The 18113-nt window shown below is 39.8% G+C and overlaps 1 protein-coding gene across 1 annotated transcript in view; it reads left to right on the forward strand.

Annotated features, from left to right (window-relative positions):
- Positions 1–2391: 2391 nt before the first annotated feature.
- Positions 2392–18113, forward strand: part of NCKAP5 (NCK associated protein 5) — a 392253-nt gene continuing 376531 nt past the window's right edge. The window contains 1 exon segment of the mRNA XM_054208458.1: positions 2392–2573. The gene's annotated coding sequence lies outside the window, so the exon portion shown is untranslated.

Raw genomic sequence — 18113 nt, forward strand, 5'->3', positions numbered from 1 at the left:
AATACTTGTTTCTTTGCACATTTATTTTTACAAGATCCACCAGTTCTGGAAATGATTGAGGTAGAACTTGCTTAGATGGAAGTCTCTGAAACATTGCCTTCAGGCAATTGAAGTCACTGGCTCTGCAGTGCTGCCTTCGCCTGGGTGCGCGTGGCCCGGAAATGCATTAACATTCTCTAGAAAGTTTAGTAAGTGCTACATTTTGCTAAATAATACAAATTCTTCCTGGGAACAGGCTGCACTTTTCCTTAAGGCTTGATCTTTTTTATTTCATTAAATATTTGGCTTTTTCAATGAAATCAGTTGTTTGCTTGTTTGATGAATCTGTACACTCTTCCTTTCTTCTCCATGTATGTGTCTGCATTAGTGCCCCAGGACAAGCCAGTTTTGTTATCAAGAGAGCTATAGTGTAACCCGTGTTTTGCAATTTTATAAATGGCAGGTGAAAAAATGAATCTTATGCTTGGCCTGAGAAATCACACTGTAAATCAGCATCAAGTTTAAACAAAATCTGACTCTTCTGCTGATCTTATGGATGGACTTGTTCCTGCTGGAATGAGCTGAAGCTTTATGGAGTTGTATATGCAAACACATGGCCTCCTTCATGTTTGCTTAAATAGAGGAGCTGCACTACGGCACTTGAGAAACTGGGAATAAAGCTTTATGTTTTGAAATTCATGTTGCTGAATATTATATGTTAGTACTTATTACTCCCATAGCCCACTTCATCTTCAAAGTATTTTGGAGACTTCCTGGATCAAAGTAGCAAGCTCTTAATGAGCAAGATATAAAACCTCACTGACTGTAATGGAAGAGGAACGCAAGCCCGCATGTTTGAGTCAGGGCGGTAAATATAACTCATAGTTACACAGTGTGGTGTTTCTTGTGTGCTGCAGGCTGATTAGCCACAGGAATAAATGTAGGGGGATTTATAACAGATCTCCTTCAAAAGCACAAACTTCTGTTTTAGAGGCAGCAAGTGGCAGAGCTGGGGATTGCCCGTGTGAGCGGTTCTAGCGAGCTCAGCGGCACTATGTCAGCAGGGTATTGCTGCCACTCAGGGCAAGCACCAAGAAAATCAGGCACTCTGTCATTAAGGTCACACAAGTCTTTTTAATGGCAGTCTTGCAGGGAAAAGCAGGATCTTCAGCCACTGCTGACTGCTGTTGTTCAGTTGTGTCATTACATCTAGCTTGATTTACATCAGCTGAGGGTCTGACCCAAGGTTGATTTACTCTCTGCAAATACAGGCAGAATTTGGGTTGATGCTCTTACATGTAGCAATTAAAAATGTAGCAAAAACTTGGCTTCAGCTCCTCACTGAGCTCAGGTTTCGGTTGTTTTGTTGTTTGTGGAACGTGCAGTCTAGGGTGTTTGGATGCGAGTGGCCAGGTGTTTCCCAATATTGAAGCTCTTCGCGTGGAAGCGTACATAGATAACAGAGCTCTGTCTGTCACAACCCTTGGTGGTGCCCTTCCAGCATTTGAAGTTCTGACTTGAAAGGACTGACTTCTGAGAAATCAAGGCACAGAGTCCCAGCCCCTCTCTTTCAGCGGGAACTCTCAATGACAGAGGAGAGATTCAGATCAGTAGCTGAACTCGAGTTCTCGAGTGAGTACCCCGTGCCTCGCTGGGAACTGAGTGTGTTTTCAGCTCCAAAGCACTGCTTAGTCTTGGACCTCCGCCTCTGAGAAGGAAAGGTCAGTATTAATGCTTTTAGCACCCACCCGGTGAATAACTACGTTTGATGCTGTTTCGTGCTTTCTTATATTTTCATCTTTGGAAAGTGAGAGAATTTTCTTCAAAACACATTGTAACTGAAGTTGAGCTGTCTTAAATCTTGCAAAGATTTGTAATTCTGTAACTTTTAAAATTAGGAATGAGTTGAAACTTTCACTTCAATTTACTAAGTCCTCTGCTCTGTTCTTTAAAATCCATGCAGATTTACACTTCTAGTTACATATTTTCAAATAAACAAAAGAATTAGGAGAATGCAGAGGTAAATTCTGAAAAGGCACCGCTGGCAGTTTAAATTTTTCTTTTTCTCCCTGCACTCTTTCCATGTTGAAGCTGTTTAAGTTGTTCTTATTTTTCTGCTTTCCCTGCAAACACTGTTTATTCATTCTAAGAAAACATCAGTTGGGTAAACAGAAGTATTTATATGTGTAGCACTGCAACTCCTACTAAGATGCAAATTGTGCTGCAGGGAAGATAGTTTGTGCTTTTCTTTCCTCTTCGCTTTTCTTTTTTGACAGTCGGTTAATAAAGACTCAACAATAAGCAGCTGCCTGTGATGTCATTTGGGACTTTGTCCACAGAGCTTGTATTTACAAGTACTGAGCAACTACATAGCAGCAGCAAACCCAACTATCAGCAAACTTCATGTCTGCTCTTACTGGAGGAGTTGAGGAGTGCTGTGGATGGTGTAGAAAGCTAACTCTGTTCTTCTGACCACAGACTTTTAAAGCTTGGTAAATAAACACTGGATAAACTCAAGAGAATTTCTGGACTGCAAAGACTTCTTACGGTTCTGAGTTCTCCAGGGCTGGCATGTTTTGACTGAACTACTGCAAGTAAGACTTTTGCTGTTTTGGTGTTTTTATCATCTCTGTAAAGCTTATTTTCTCTAGAAGTGTGTCAGCACTGCTATTTGTAGTTTTGCTTTAATTAAAAGAGCGGCAAGTATGTAGTTGTTAGGAGTAATTACAGCCATGCATCTGAGTGTGGTTCAGCAACAGATTAAAGGACAAATGAAAACTTGGTTCTGGCTTTTGTTTGCATGAGATTACACTGAAGTGGCTCTCTCTTAATTTAAGTGATGAAGCTTGAAGATTCTTAAACTCTCATGAGTACTGTTATTAACTGAACAAAAACTAGTCTGTCTTAACATTGTTCTTTTATATTTTCGTGGTATCTATTTGAGTATTCAAAATTAATTTGAATTTTTAATATAATTTCCTTATAGTTTTTACTACAGTTTTCTTTCAAAAAATGTTTTGCTCCTTATGCAGGCATTGATTTAAAGTGAAATGTGACTATTTTTACTTTTAGCCCCCATTCAAGTTCTGGAGGTGTATAAGTTTAAAAGAAAGAATCATACAGTGCTTTGAAATCTGAAGCCATTTGGATAAAATGAGTTGTCAATTATGTGAGAAACAGTTATTTTTGCTTTGTTTCGAGTGTTTATGTTAGAAATCCAACAAATCCTGAAACATCAGAGCATAAACATTAGTACACTGATAACTGCTGTGAAAAAACCTGTTTCTATACTGCCTGCTGTTTGTGGGACAGAACTATGTTTCTGACCACCGATTAACTCATTTTCAAGACAACTAGCTGTGATTGGCATGGGCTTATTCCCATTTTACAGAGGGGGAAACTGGCCCATAGATGTGATTTATTAAAACTTAGTTTACCCACTTCAAAAACTGGTAACAAACCTCAGGTCTACTGCTTTTCATTTCACCCCTTCACCAGAAGCCCGTTCTAAATTACTGCAATTTCAGTTGTAGTGGCTTTTCCAGGGAGTAACCAGATCACAGTCCTGTGTATGAGGAACTCTTTTATTACAGTTTACCTCTACTTAATAATCTGTCTTTGTGGAGACAAAGCATATTTCTGAAGAATGTAATCAGAAAACTATGATTGGCAAGTGTATGAGGGTAAATCAGTACAAAGCACTCAAATAGGAATTGGAGAATTCCTTGTGAATTATTAGTGCTATTGATTTGGGTTTGCTTTTCTTGCTACTGACTTTGTTTACAAGGCCTCCCAGCAACGGATTTTTGGGGGCTTCCTATTAAGGTTTGGGTGGCTACAACTGCAGATGCCCCTCTCAAGTGACCCCGTTTCTACAGCAGATCAAAACCTGTCTGTCTCTTCTTTTGATGTTATAATGTGGCTTGGCATGTCAAGATATTGTGCAACTTAGGAGTCATTGTTCTGTCTTTGGAACTGAAGCAGATTCTCCTGCTGGGGAGCGGGGGGAAGCCCTAAATTTAGCTCCCCATTGATGCCATGAGAATGGCAAAGACTCTGGGGGTTTTAAGTAGGCGCTTAAATAAGAGCATAGAGTTTTATTCTTTAGGTGTTCCTCCTCCTCCTTCAGAAATAGTACAAAAAAAAGTTTATGTGTTCTTTAAAAGATGTTCTTGTAGCCCGGAAACTTCCACTGAATGCCAGGGTGAAGAACAGAGAGTCGTGATAGAGCCTTTCGTGGGGAGAAGGAATGGGGTTAAGGTTAGGTGGTTTGATCCCTACCACACTGACTCCTGTGGGCCAGTCTTTCCTTTCCCCTGTCACCTTGTGAGCAATGATGATGATCTACTGCTGTGAACCGATAAGGGTATTTACACTTGCAAAGCAGTCAGGTATCATGTTGGCAAACGCCTACAAAATCCTCAAAATATTTTGAACAAAGTGAGATTAAAAAAATGCTCAGGTCTCACTTGAATTGAAGTGCAAGTCCCGATCGTACAAATGTGAATTTTACTGCTTTTTAAGAAAACTTCATGGACTTCTCTGCTGTTGTTCCTGTGCATGAGTTGTGTATAACTGTTTAGAGACAGATTTAAAGAAGTAGAAATCCTGCCCCAGTAAATGTAAAGCGGTAGGGTATAATTCCACTTCCACTTCAGACAAGAGCAAATCTTCAGCTAATTACCTTAAGAGCAGAAGCAGACTCTCAAAACCTGATGAACCCAGGGGCATTTGATTTTCATTTTCCTCTCTTACATTTCCCTTCTCACATTTACATTTTCTTTCTTATATTCCAGGGTAGCAAATTAGGATCTAGAGCAAAGTCACTTTTCAGCAGAGGGATCCCCTGGTTGAATTTTCCCTGGGTCTGAGAAATCTGCCCAAGGATACCGCATATAATCTGATAACATTCTGGGATGGCATTAAAGGGGACAATTGCCAGCAGAATGTAAATTCTTTGGGCTTTCTCACCATCTGAAAAGAAACAGAATAAGTGCAGACTCCAGCCTGTCATCCTCTGACAAGTGGGACTGAGTTTGGGATAAAAGCCCCAGAACAAAGGTGCCAAAGGGAAGCCCTGTTGGCCGGGGAGCTCAGCACAGCACAGCTAGGGCCAAATGTGGTGTGATGCTCCACAGCTCCTCTGCGGTCCTGCACGTGTTCAGCTCCTGGCAGGATCGGAGTCATGCTTAAGAAAAATCCATGCCAAAGCTGCCAGAACACCTTTGGAAGTTATAGCATCTAATATGCAGTTTTATTACTAAAACAGGATAAATGTACAATGTAAATAGAACACGAACCATTAACACTTGTAATACTCTGTTCTGTGCTGTCTAATGATACCGCTCATGTAGCATGCAGAAACCTGAATTACATTAGGTACTCCCTGATGGTTGCATAAATTAGTCATGATGTTTGGGGAATGAAAAGTTAGATAGCTATTGTGTGAGAAACACTTGGAAATCTTTTATGATTCCATTGACTGGCATTCAGGTGAATCACATAAACCTGGTTTGTACAGCAGCAGTGGCTTCTGGAAGCTGGCAGTAACATTGTCTGTGGGCTGTGAACGATGCAGACCCTGAAAAGCAGGTTGGATTATAAAGCAGGGGATGAAAATTATGTTGCTGAAAAATGGTCTATTAGTATTGACACACAGCAAGAACAAATGCTACTGTTAAACTGCATGTTTGATAAGCTTTCCACAGGACAACACTATTTGTTTTCCAGGACAAACTAGCCTTGGCTAGTGTGTGCACACAATAGGTCTGTGCAGAATCAAATGCATGTCACTAATTATTTTCTTTGACAGCGCTAATTGATTATTATAATTCATCATTATCTAAATTGTTAAATTCAACAGTTTACCGTATTCCTTTGTTTCTTCATTGCTCAGACATAATACAAATAGTAAGAGTTAATTACTGCATGCAACAACAGAGGGGAATTTCATTGTCTGCTTCGCTTTGATTGAAGCTGTGTTGAATCACCACTGTGGATTTTCAGTAATGGTGGAGAAAAGAAGGAAGCAGGAATTCTTTCAGAGTGAAGTTGCTTTTTTGGTGGTAGTTAGCATTTGTATTTTGCACAGTATTCTTTTTGCAGCTGGACTATATCTTGCTTACTTCGCCTATACTTAGTATTTCCTAATTGTGCAAACTGAAATCACATGTGTGCACTGATCCAGTTGGGAAGCAGTGGCACTCCTCGAGGAATACAGCACAACTGGACATGAGGAAAAGGATTGCATTTGCTTCTAAAATGACTTACTCCACTAGATATGAGCACTTGCTTTTTTTCTTTGGTTCCCTGGTGATGGCCGGAGCTGCATCTGCTGGGTAAAAGTAGTGCTCTCGGCAAGGGAATTCTAGAGAGATTTAGCGATGACTTAATTTATGCAAATTCCTAAAGCTCCAATCTATGCTGCAGTCTTCTAAGATTTGGTGTAACTTTGCTGTAAAATGTAGGATCTTTTCAGCTGCTCTCAAATGATCTGACAAAATGGTTCATAGTGATAAGATTTTGGGGGGTTATTTTGCCAGTAGAGGGCCGTGTTAAACTGGATAAAATAGCTCCCTCTTGGTCTCACATTTTCAGTGAGTAACAGCTTAAAGCATATGGTTGTTTTCAAGGGCAAAATGAGTAAATAATTGGATTTTTTAGAAGCTACTGAATGATTAATTATTTAAAATCAGAATCACATCACTTTTACAGTACAACACAGTTCTGTGTCAGTCTAATTAGACCAAATTCTGGTCTTTAAGATACATCATACCTACCTGTTTATTCTAAACTGTTCAAGGTTGATAGATACAGCCCTAATAAGTCATTAAGCTGACGTGATATACAGCAGCAGCATGTGCTTTTGCTATAATGACACAAATGAGAAAAGAATTGTTTTTCAGAGGTACAATCACGTTTGTTTTTGATGTGGCCTCTAAACTAGCAGTCATTATTCAGGCTGTAGTGCTGCAGGAGTTGACCTTTGGCAAAATATTTTGTTATCCTCAATCTTTTATACAGGCCTTTTGTAAACTCTGCACAGCTCTCATTTTGCTGATTGCATTTAAAGTCATTTATTGCACAGTGTTTGCCCTTCTAGCAGATGTTAAAGGATTCCCTGCCTCCCCCCTTAAAGGCTACTCCTCCACAGCATCTAATTATAACCTACACAAAAGATTAACAGATGTTATAATTGTCTTTACTCATTGATTAAATAGTTTCTGCATGATTTGCTCTCCCTTCCCCTCATTGCTGATTTGTGAGGTCTTTCTGGATGAGCCTTATGCATCTGCAATTTGTTAATGGTGGCTGTCTTCAGCATTTAACTTTTTGGTTTTGTGGTTCAGTTTGAGCAGGTTATAGATGTTCTTCTGGATGTGACAGAAATGTGTGAAAAATAGGTGTGTGAATACTTGCTTTGATTCCTCACATTCCTGTTTTTCCTCTTCCTTTTAAGCATTCTGTCTGAATTGTATGTAAAAAGCAGTCTAATCGTAATGCTTATAAATTGGAGACTGGAGGGGTAAATGCTGAAATTGGCTTAGAAGTACTCTTGTCCCTATATTTCAGTTGCCAATTGCAGAGGAAAATAGTGGCTGAGAAAACCAGTTTAAGAAGAAAATTCCTAGTAGCAGAAAATTTATAGTAGGACTTTCCTAGTAGGTCCCTAGTAGGATCATGAGAAAACTTTGGGTTTGCTTGTTTTTTTGTTTTTTGTTTGGTTTTTTTTTTTGTGGCTCTTTTCTCTTTTCACCTTCTCGCAACATTAATATTACTCAATTCTTGAGCTAACTAATCTCTTCTCTGTTGTGTTCCCACATTGAGATGAGGGCTCTCTTCTCCGGTAGATTCATAGCTCTTCTCCTACAGCACACCAGTGCCAAGCTTACCAACTGTTGTTTTATGTTCTTATAAATCTTTTAACATCTTGAACTAGGTCAGACCAAACAATGTTTCTTTTCAGAGAAGTGAAGCATCTTGCACATGTATTTTGCTACTGGGGGTTTACTTGTACTTAAATGTTGTTTGGATTCCATATAACGTTTTCCTTCCTTCTTTCGTTGACACAGATGTGAGTCATTGGCAAGTCCACATAGATTTCCATGATAGCCTCTGAACATCCCACAGACGTTGTGCTATGGAGCTGCATCTCTCACAGGTCCTCAGGCTGAAGTGCTCTGCCTTGCTTACTTCAGAACTAGTATAAGAAAGCAAAGGCAATGGAGAGTATTTTCTCACACGTTCCCTGGCAAAACCTTGGAAGGGGTTAAAGAAGAGAAACAGATTGAAGGCTTGAGGCTTGAATTATGAGCCTGGTTATTCAAAAGCCATAAAATATTGTGCTGTTCCCCCTGCCCATCGCCCAAATCCTACTCAAACATAAAACTGTTGCCTCGATTCCTAGTCAGAGGAACCCCCTCCTGTTGAGACTGCGCATACCTTCTCCTGTCAAAACCCTTTTTGTATTTTTGGCTACAAAAAATACTTGAATTTGGTGTGGATGTCTGGGAATATTGGCTCAATTAATGCAGATTCATGGATTTTTGGGACGTCCTGTGTGATTCTGCTTTTTTGATACTGTGTGGAAATATATTTTCTTTACAGTGAACACCATAAATAGTGCTGGCTGTGAGATTTTGCAACATAACCTACAGCTCTAGGTTTTTATCGGTTTTTGAAGTTGATCTTTTATTTCTAATTCATGAATTTTATTAGCCTGAATAATAATCTTTGCAGTTCACAAAAGCATTTGTCCGGGGATTGAAAACTGCTCTAGAAACAGAGGTACTTTGTTTGTGGGATTAACAAAGAGCACTGTATCCTCTTTGTTTTTAAATGACATCTCAGTGCTCCTGAATACTTTCTATTTATGAGCTGGGGGGAGCAGTTTACAGATTCGTAATAAGAAAATTCCAGGGTGCCAACTGTGCTTGCGAAGTGTGTTTTAATTATATAGACACCTGTCCACTACCAACTCGTAATATTTCATAGAGGTCACTGAACAGCCAGCTGATGAAAATGACTATTATTCAATACCAACCTGGTCTGGGTTTGAAACACTATCCAGAGGTGAAAGGCTAAAATCCCAGTTACCAATAATCAGATCTAGCCAATCCCCATATCAAGCTGGTGGGAAAAGGCCTAGGTCCTCTTTGCAGTTACACATGAGAAACATTTAGGAATTACTAAAAGTTCAGCTAAATCATTAGGGATTTTTAACATCCACTAGTAGCTGCTACTGAAGGGAAGTATTAAAGTGAAACCTGGTCTAACATTTTAATAAACAGCTCTCTGTTATGTCACTGGCTGTTAGCCCTAACATTTGAGACTAAGACCGTCATCTTTTTTTAATGTTGCACAAGTAAATGAAAGACAGCACCAAATGAACTGAAAAGAGACAACAGTAGCACAATCTACAAAGACTTGAGCTGGCCATTTTCCTTGTCTCTCTGCTTGAGAATCTGTAGACTTATCTTGTATTTAATTATGTGCCTTTCCTAAAACTAATAACTTCCTTCCCTTAAACTGCAATTCTGTCATGGTATTATTGATTGGGAATACATCATGATGTTCGTAGGAAACCATTTCTGTCATCTATATTTACCAATCTTTAATCAAGTGAATTGCTTTTCTTCTTGATTACCACAAAAATGTCCTGTCACAAGAAAAAGCTTTAAACAGACATTGACAAGAATTTGTCGACCAGATGATAGTTTTCAGCACAGTCCTGAGAAAGGAAAGGTTCATAAGGCAGACAGCCATGGGCAGCATGACAACGCAGAGGCAGGCATATGCCACAAACCCCAGGTGATGTTTCCCTTGCTCGTGGCAGGGAGGTAATCTTACTGATGGCTCCTGTCTCCCTCCTAAAGCACTAAAATCTCACTTCCACCCACTGGCTATCGTCTGTTGTAGAAACAAGTTATTCTTTACTTGTTTTACTTATTCCACTCTACCTGAACTCCAGGTCACAGGGGGATTCTGAGCTTGGGCGCATAGTTCAAGAGTTTATAATTCCGGGGGGCATATTTCTGACCCCCCATGAAATATCTAACTTAACCAGCAGCAGTGGGAGGCTAGATGCCCTTAGCTCCTGTCATACTCAGATGAGATGGGGTGGCTCACCCAGGCGTGGAGCAAAGCAGAGGTTAAGATTTAACTCAAAGGAACTCACCCAAGAAGACAGGAAGGTTATGACACTTTCTGGTGGGTTTGGGACATACCCTTGCACAAGAAGTCCCATGAAGACCCCACCAGGCTTTCTCCTTTCTTTCCTTTTCCCCTTCCTGGAGTCCCATTCAGAGGTTCTCTTCTCTCCCACAGCTCCAGGTAACATCACTGTGAGCCAACAGGGAACACCAAAGGTGAACAGCACTAAAGGCTGCAGCATCCTGCTTAAGACCCCCAACTATTACAGAAAAACAGGGGACTGTTCTAATATTTTTTTTAAATGCTGCTTTAGGGGTTCCTGATTTGCACCGGAATGAGAGCTGGGCTTAAATCTGTGGAGGGAGTCGAGGATATCTGGCTCATTGCCTACGTAGGTGCTTTCACTTGGTTGGTGACAGACTCTTCGCTGCCTTTTTGTTGGTTTTAATTCTGTCCTAGCTGCATTTCTACAGTCAGATTCGTTTTGACAGAATAGCCAAGAGGTGAATGAGAACTGAGAGTCTTCCGCTGCCTCATGCAGAATTTGGAGAAAGAATCATTCCCCTGTTTGGGTGTGTAGTGATGTACACATCTGGCAGATAGAGAAAAGTAATGACACAGAGCATCAGCACTAATAGAAAGTTTCACTATTGAAGTCTTTGACAAGGAGGAATTATTCTGTAAATGGCACTTATATATACTATATATTATTACCTTCACTGTATAGCAGAAAAAACGAGACAGTGGAAGTTAGTGAATCAACCTAAACCACCCACTCAAGAGCAGGGATCCAACTCAAAATATGGGCAAACACTTAGGGCTTACCTGAAATGAACCAAGTACACCTTCTTTCTTCCTTGCTTATGTCCAAAACTGTTTCTACTCCCCTGCCAAATTAATAAGCCTTATGCAGCACAAAATACTTAAACCACTTATATTTAGTCTCAAAACACACTTTAAAATTCAAAGTGGATCACTTAGAACATGCAAGTGTATTAATGCTTTCCCCTTCCCCATTAAAATTACTTTTTTTTCCAGACAAAGTTCAAGCTAAACAGTAGTATTGAATAATTTATATTATTCCAAGATGGGAGGTGCATGAACTCTAATCTTAAAAACTTTCATCTAAACCTGCATGGCATTACTTCCAAGAAATAATCTATGGAAAAAAATCCCGTTTAAGGCATTGACATGAATTCTATAAGAAAAAGTGAAAGAATAACCCTGTGCCAACCAAACTGTTGCTACTGCAAGCAAAAATATCTTTTAGATTTTAGTGGATGATGAACTTCTGAAATCTCAATAGTGGTTTGTTGTTTTTTTTTTTTTTCTTTTGTGCTAGTTTTGGTAGTTTAAAGAGTTTTTACTTTGCATTCTAAACACACAGAAGCTTTAGAGAGAGAGATGCTAGAGAATTTTAATAGTATGCCTCCTATCTTTCTAATAAATTCTGGATAGTACTGTATCCATAATCCCAATTTGTTGGATTATTATCTGTGATGGCAGACTATATGTTCTCTCCCATTTCATTTGGTAGAACGGAGTGCAGATGAGTTAAAAACTGGTAGAATGACATAAAACATAGGAGAGTTATGAACCTTTTAAGTAGGAAATTCATGAATGTTTTTTAATTTACATTTTTATTAAGTTTCTGGCAGATGGAGAAATTAGAAATCAGTGTGTGACAGCCAGTCTTCACACAGCGAAACTGGAGTAAGCACTGCCAGCAGCTGACTGCACGGGGGGATGGAAGGAGTGCCTCTTTTTTTTCCCCCCAGAGCGAAAGCCTTTCACTCTAATTGTCTCTAAAGTGGATCAACCACTGCAATGTATAAAGAGAGACTGAGAAGAAAGGGAGACAGGGCTCTTTTCTTCCCCATCAGGGTCTTCAGACAACTCATTCCTGGCGGCATCCTCACTTTCAGTGTATTTTATTGTACTTCATCCTGCCTTATTTTTTTTATATGACAAATGTTCCTTTGATTCTCTGGGAATCAATCTGTAGTGGATTTCACTTTAGGTAATTTCTTCAGATACTCGGCATTGTTTCCCCCTCTTTACTTCTCTTCAGCCTATTGTCAATAACCTAATCAATTCCTCACTGTCTCTAGTGTTAGTATATGTGCCTCAAACTTGCGTAGATGGTTGTTCCTTCCCATTTTAGTCCACTCTTTGTCTTTGTTGGAGGCTACTATGAAGGGACTTGTTAATCGTTTCCCAACAAGTCGATACTTTAATCGTCTTTGCTGCTATTGTCTGAATTCCATCAAGTTTGCCTATACCCTTTTGGCCCAGAACTGAATTCAGCATTTGAGATGAGATCACTACAGAATTGCAGAGAAAAAAGAGGCGAAGGGCTGTTCGGTGTGCCAGTGCTGTTCAGTGTTCTGTTGCCATCTAAGGAAATACGGATGAGGACAGACATCTTTCATTTTTAACGTTTTCATAATAGTTTTCTTGGCCATAAGCTGAAGATGGAGTTTAATCAATGTGTATCTGTTCCTTTTAATTTTACAGCCTTGATATCCCTACATGCTCTGTTGTGTAAGAATAAAGTGAATTTGAATTGGCAGGGGAAATCTCTCTGGAGTTTTTCTTTATGTATGCTCATTGATGTATAGGGAATACATCCCACAAGAAATGAGCATGAAGGAGAGATGTCACTGAAGCATGTTTGGAAATGCTGAAGCTGAATTCCTTTGGGTCTGATCCTTGGATGATGTTAGGTCGGCTGAAATTAGAGTAGACTTCTAACTTCTGCAAAGGCTGAACAGCTGGGGAGCCAGCTGAAGGATTTTATTGCCCACCCTTACAGGAACTAAGTTAGTTCTGACACCTCCAAACTCAGCTGCAGTACAGCATCTCTTTTGTGTGTCTTCTCCGTAGCAATGAATGGAGGTGACAGCAGAGTCCAAGGAGCTGCAGCTGTAGTTATAGTTGGCCTAACCGTACAGATTTACAGGACTCAGTGAAGGTATATGCACAGCAAAATGAGTGAAATATGAAGAATTTTTCTGATAAAAATATCCATGGTGTCCTGTGTGGGAAGCACCTGGAGCTACTCAGCCTAATGAGGCTGCATGTTCTTGCTTGGTTCCCCTGCTACAGTCCCTTCTTTCAAACCAGGGTCTCAGTTCTGGGTTTGCTGCACTGAGAGAGATCGGTGCTGTCTTTCCTCTCTTGCTCTTCCCCAGGATGGGCTTCAGTCATGGTGGGGTGCAGGGGCTATTTTCAGGTAGATGAATTGAGCCCTTTCTCGGTTACCCTCTTCCTGGATCATGGAGGGATGACATATACTTCACTGTACCTTATCCTCCCTTATTTTGCATATGAAAGAGAGGATTATGAGCTTGATTCAGTTTCTTTTCTGGGCTGTTACTGAACTAATACCTTCATTATAATGTTATTGCCTGTAATGTAAGGATAGGCCCTGGTCCACGGGGAATGCCTGTACAGCAAGGTGAAATGTGAGACACCATGTTACAACCCACAAAGCCCCAGATTCATTAGAAACAAACTCTGCAGTCTAGACATTGAAATATTCCCTCTGATGCAAATTACTTTGGTTATCTAAGGAGGATGTGCAGAGCTGGGTGCTGAAGGTGTTACTAGTACCTGAGGAAATATTTTTACGATATTTATTTTATATTGGGAGTTTTCCTCTGAGTCACGTGAACATTTTGAAGTGTTACCCAGTGCTCTGTGGAGTAAAACCAGATGCCTGAACACTATCACTAGGTTTAGATGATTTTAATAATTCCTCATATCCATGAGCTCGAATATATCAGTAAATAAATGATCTTTCATTCCTTTCATCTCTGCTGCCAGGGAGGACCAAACCGAGTAGCATTCATTTGGGATTCTTCATCTCACAAACGTGCTTTCATTTACCAAAATGGACTGTTAGAAAATGTTCCTAGCAAAATACTTTATTGTGCGCAGACTGCAGAATGAGTGAATGAGACACCAGAGAGGCGATAGTGACAAAAAGCTCCTAAGTAGATTCAGTCCCTGGTGTCTGACGGGCTTGCGTTCAAATCACGGAGCCACCCTGTGTCCATCGCAGCCATCATCCCTTTCAGCACGGCAGGTGGAAGGGGTGGAGCGTGCACAAAGAACTGATGATTTTAAGTGGTCCCTCTGGACTATGATTAGGACAGATGGGCAGGCAGAAGAGATGCCGACTGAAACGCATCTATCTCAAAGAAGGGATCTTTAGGCACAAGCTCCTAGTTCTAGTTTCCAAAATTGAATTGTAATCTACCATCGCTTCCAGCAGAGACCCCAATACAGGTCTTACATATGGGTTTGAAATTCTTGTACTTTCTTGAGTAGGGCCTTGATTTACACCAAAGAAAGAAAAATGAGAAGAAAACACAAATCAAACTGACCAAAATGTAGGAAACTTGACCGTATATTTTAAATTCTTCCCTCCAGTTGTCTGTCAGACCCATTCAGGTGTTGGATTCGATTGCATGCAGTTTTCTGAGCATTGCAATATATTAGATGAATACGTATGAATTTTCTTTATTTGCCTCCTAAATGGGATGCCACTTCCTTTGATGAAGATTTGTAATTCAGTGTTTGAAACCTAATGAGATTCCCTCTTGGTTCTCTGCTGCCAACCAACCATTTTACCATGAGAAACAGCTAGCTCTACTAATGATATACTAGATTGCAGAAGTTGCATCTAACATTTCATATTTAGCAGCCTTAAGCCAGAAAATGCCAGAGGAGTCTTCATAAAGGGGTCATTTGTTTTTGAACCTCAAAATCTCTACATAACCTTTTAGGTGTATGAATAGTAGCAGTTTCCTGAGTGAAATTTCCTCAGGTCCTGGAATTTGCTTCTCCAGGGACCTGGAACTGCCTGTTCCTGAGCTAAGTTCAGCAGTGGTTCTCAAGGGAGACAAATGTGTGTTGAAGCCCCCAGAGGTAGCTGATGCTGTAGATGTGTTCAGAAAATGCCTTTTGCAGATTAACAGCCTAGATTGCAAAACTCTGCTGGAGGAGGCTCAATGGTTAAGGGAATCTGTCTTTACCATATAATAAGTTGCATCATATAATTTATAATAGTATATAGTAATAAATAATATATCATAATGAGTGATTAGAAACTCCCCCAAGAAATGGGAGCTTTGCATCTAACATTTTCTTGAGCCTGAATAGCCTCAGTTTTGCTTGGATATCCTTTCTTGGCTGCAGGTCTTATAACGTTCAGAAGGATTTTATTTCAGTGCAGAAACTAAGGATACACAAACACCGCTGTCATAATCTATTTTTTATTGATGATAACACTGTAATATATCCTTCTCTTCCATGCTGGTCAGTTGCTATCCTGACACAGATTCATGCTTGCTTTCATCATTTTTCTCTCAATAATTTTATTGCATGATATGAATGCTTCATATGTCCCATAAAAGCAAACAGGGGAGGGTAATCCTTTGACCTTTCCAGCATTCTTTGGTGTAATTTACTGGTGATTCTTCTCCTCCCTGCGGCATGGCCCTGGAACCCCATGATAAAAATGGACAGCCAATCCAAACAGAAAACGCTGAAAAGGTTAAAGCTTTGATTATGTTAGTCTATAAATGTTCATAGTCTTTTTTTTTTTTCTTTTTGCCAGAAAGAAAATGAGAGCTGAAAATGGCAATGGATGAATCATACTTATTACAGAATACGGAAATGATATCGGTTCAACCCATTCTTGTTAATGCTGAAAGAACATAATCTTGTGCCCTCTCATTTTATGTCACTGCAACCCACCTTATCCTCTTAAATGAATGCATGCATCCATTTAATTAACCTGGTGAGATACTGAGATATAAATCTTTTAAATGCTTCTCATGCAATTCATCTTGACAGCTGTCGTAGTAATAACATCTTTAATGCCATATTCTTTATTTTCTGATTTATTGAAATTCCTAGTATTATTTTGAGCGCACTGATAGGTTTGCTAGATTTAAGCCCTTAATCTTAACTTGTTTAAATCCTAGAAGCAATGCTATAGAAAGCTTTACTGGTTGTTTAGTTTGCTGAATAAATGGAAGATTATCTTGCATGAAGAAAGCATAAATGTATATTGAAAACTGAGGTTGAAATAGGGTGGAATTTAGTAGCTGAGACACTTTATTTTAAATGCTGTGTTTCTAGAACATTGTACTAAGAGCCTGTTCTTTGCTGGCAAGTGATCACCAGTCAAAAATTTCACAAGGCCATCCTATGTGCTCTACTGATTCCCTTTCAAGGGATGGGGTGAGGGCAGAAGAGATCCACAGCATTTGGCTCTCAAGTTAGTCAACCTTCAGTTTCTTTGTAGACGGCCATGTGTCAGTGCCATCATACTTAACTAAAATCCCAACAAAGATGAGAAGGTTCCTCGTCTAGCTCCGGCCCCTCCCGCGCTTCTTTGGGGCTACTTTATCATAGCCTTGTGGATGACCACTGGACAGTTTTCAACCAGAATTAGAGGACTACTGGATTAGGGAGTGGTTTGAATCACAGCATTACTTGTAGGGCATGGCTGGCTCTGTGCGCTGCCTGTACAGTTCCAATATCCTTTGGAAGAATTTTAGAGATTATAAGAAATTCAGGGTGTATCAAAATGAATCATCCCACAGCAAAACAAAAAAGGAGGTCTAGGAAAGAGTCTTTTACTAGCTAGATATTTTCTGACTGACTAGACAAATTTAATTTAATATAATTTTCCAAAGCCAGTCAGAATATCTAGATATGTAGGCAGAATGGTACAGCAGTGCTGTGTTTGCTGCCTTGTAATTCCCATAGTATTCTACTTATCTAAGCATTTTAGGTTCCTGCATTGGAATTTTTCTAATTTAATTAACTCATTAATGCTGGCACATGGCACATTCTCCTTCCCTCTCTGCAAAAATGCGGCTTGCTTATCTAAATAGCAACCTAATCCAGTGGGTGTGAATGTACAATGCATACATTAGCACTAACAAACTGCTGACCAGTCTAAGCAAATACCTGGGAGTATTGGGCATTAGGCAGGCAGGCCCTGCATGCAGTATCACTAGGAAATACACTGTGGGCAAAACAAAAAACATTTAGCTAAGTTTCAGGTTGCAGAAATGCAGATGTCGCTGTAGTTTTCCATTTGCCAACTGCTGAAGTCTGAAACATCAGCTCAAAAGAGAATTTTGGAATTACTTTTCCACTTCGTCACTTGAAGTCATGACCAGGCTAAATACCATGACAGGGAGAGATAGGGGTGTGGTACTGAAACCATTTTCATGCCTCACTTTTAATCACTGTGCAGAATTTTCTCATCTTTTGAGAAGGTGGGGTTTTGTGCTGTTACTGCTCTGATGGTTTAACCACTCTACCGTTTTAAAAATCAGGGAAATACTCGAAAAACATTTTTGACTGGGAAGATAAATGTAGTGATTTTATAGAACTGAACAATCTGTGATCTGTTAAATACAGATCAAATTCATAATTCTGGAATCTTTTTTTCTTCCAGTTGTGAGAAGGTCCAGACAAAGTGTACTGTACTTATTTCTCCTCCTTTTCCTACAAATACCACAAGAAAACATTGGTGTTAGCACCAGAGGCCGCAAAAGAAACACAGCCGGACAATGACAGATTCAATTCAATTCAATTAGGTTCTCAGGAAACTGAATCACTCCAGAGACTGGTAATGAGATAGAAAATCTTTCACCTTTAGGTCACCTGTTCATTCTAACTAACATTTGCATTGATGACAATTTTTACTTTCTCATAGCTGCTTCCTGACCTATGCTAGTGATGTTATTTTCTGTCTCTCTTCATTGCTGAGGGATAATACCAGTTCTGGTTATTCCCTTTCACCTTCAAGTATGGCTGTTGAACAAGCAGGACTATCAGAGTAGAAAAAAGTGCTTGATGGTGATCACTTTGGCCTCATTCCATTACCCAACAGTTTGATGTCCACATCACAAACCCTGTCCCCTCATTAACAGCTTGGAAAGAGAAGCAGA

The sequence above is a fragment of the Rissa tridactyla genome, chromosome 7, assembly GCF_028500815.1.
Source record: "Rissa tridactyla isolate bRisTri1 chromosome 7, bRisTri1.patW.cur.20221130, whole genome shotgun sequence".
Lineage (NCBI taxonomy): Eukaryota > Metazoa > Chordata > Aves > Charadriiformes > Laridae > Rissa > Rissa tridactyla.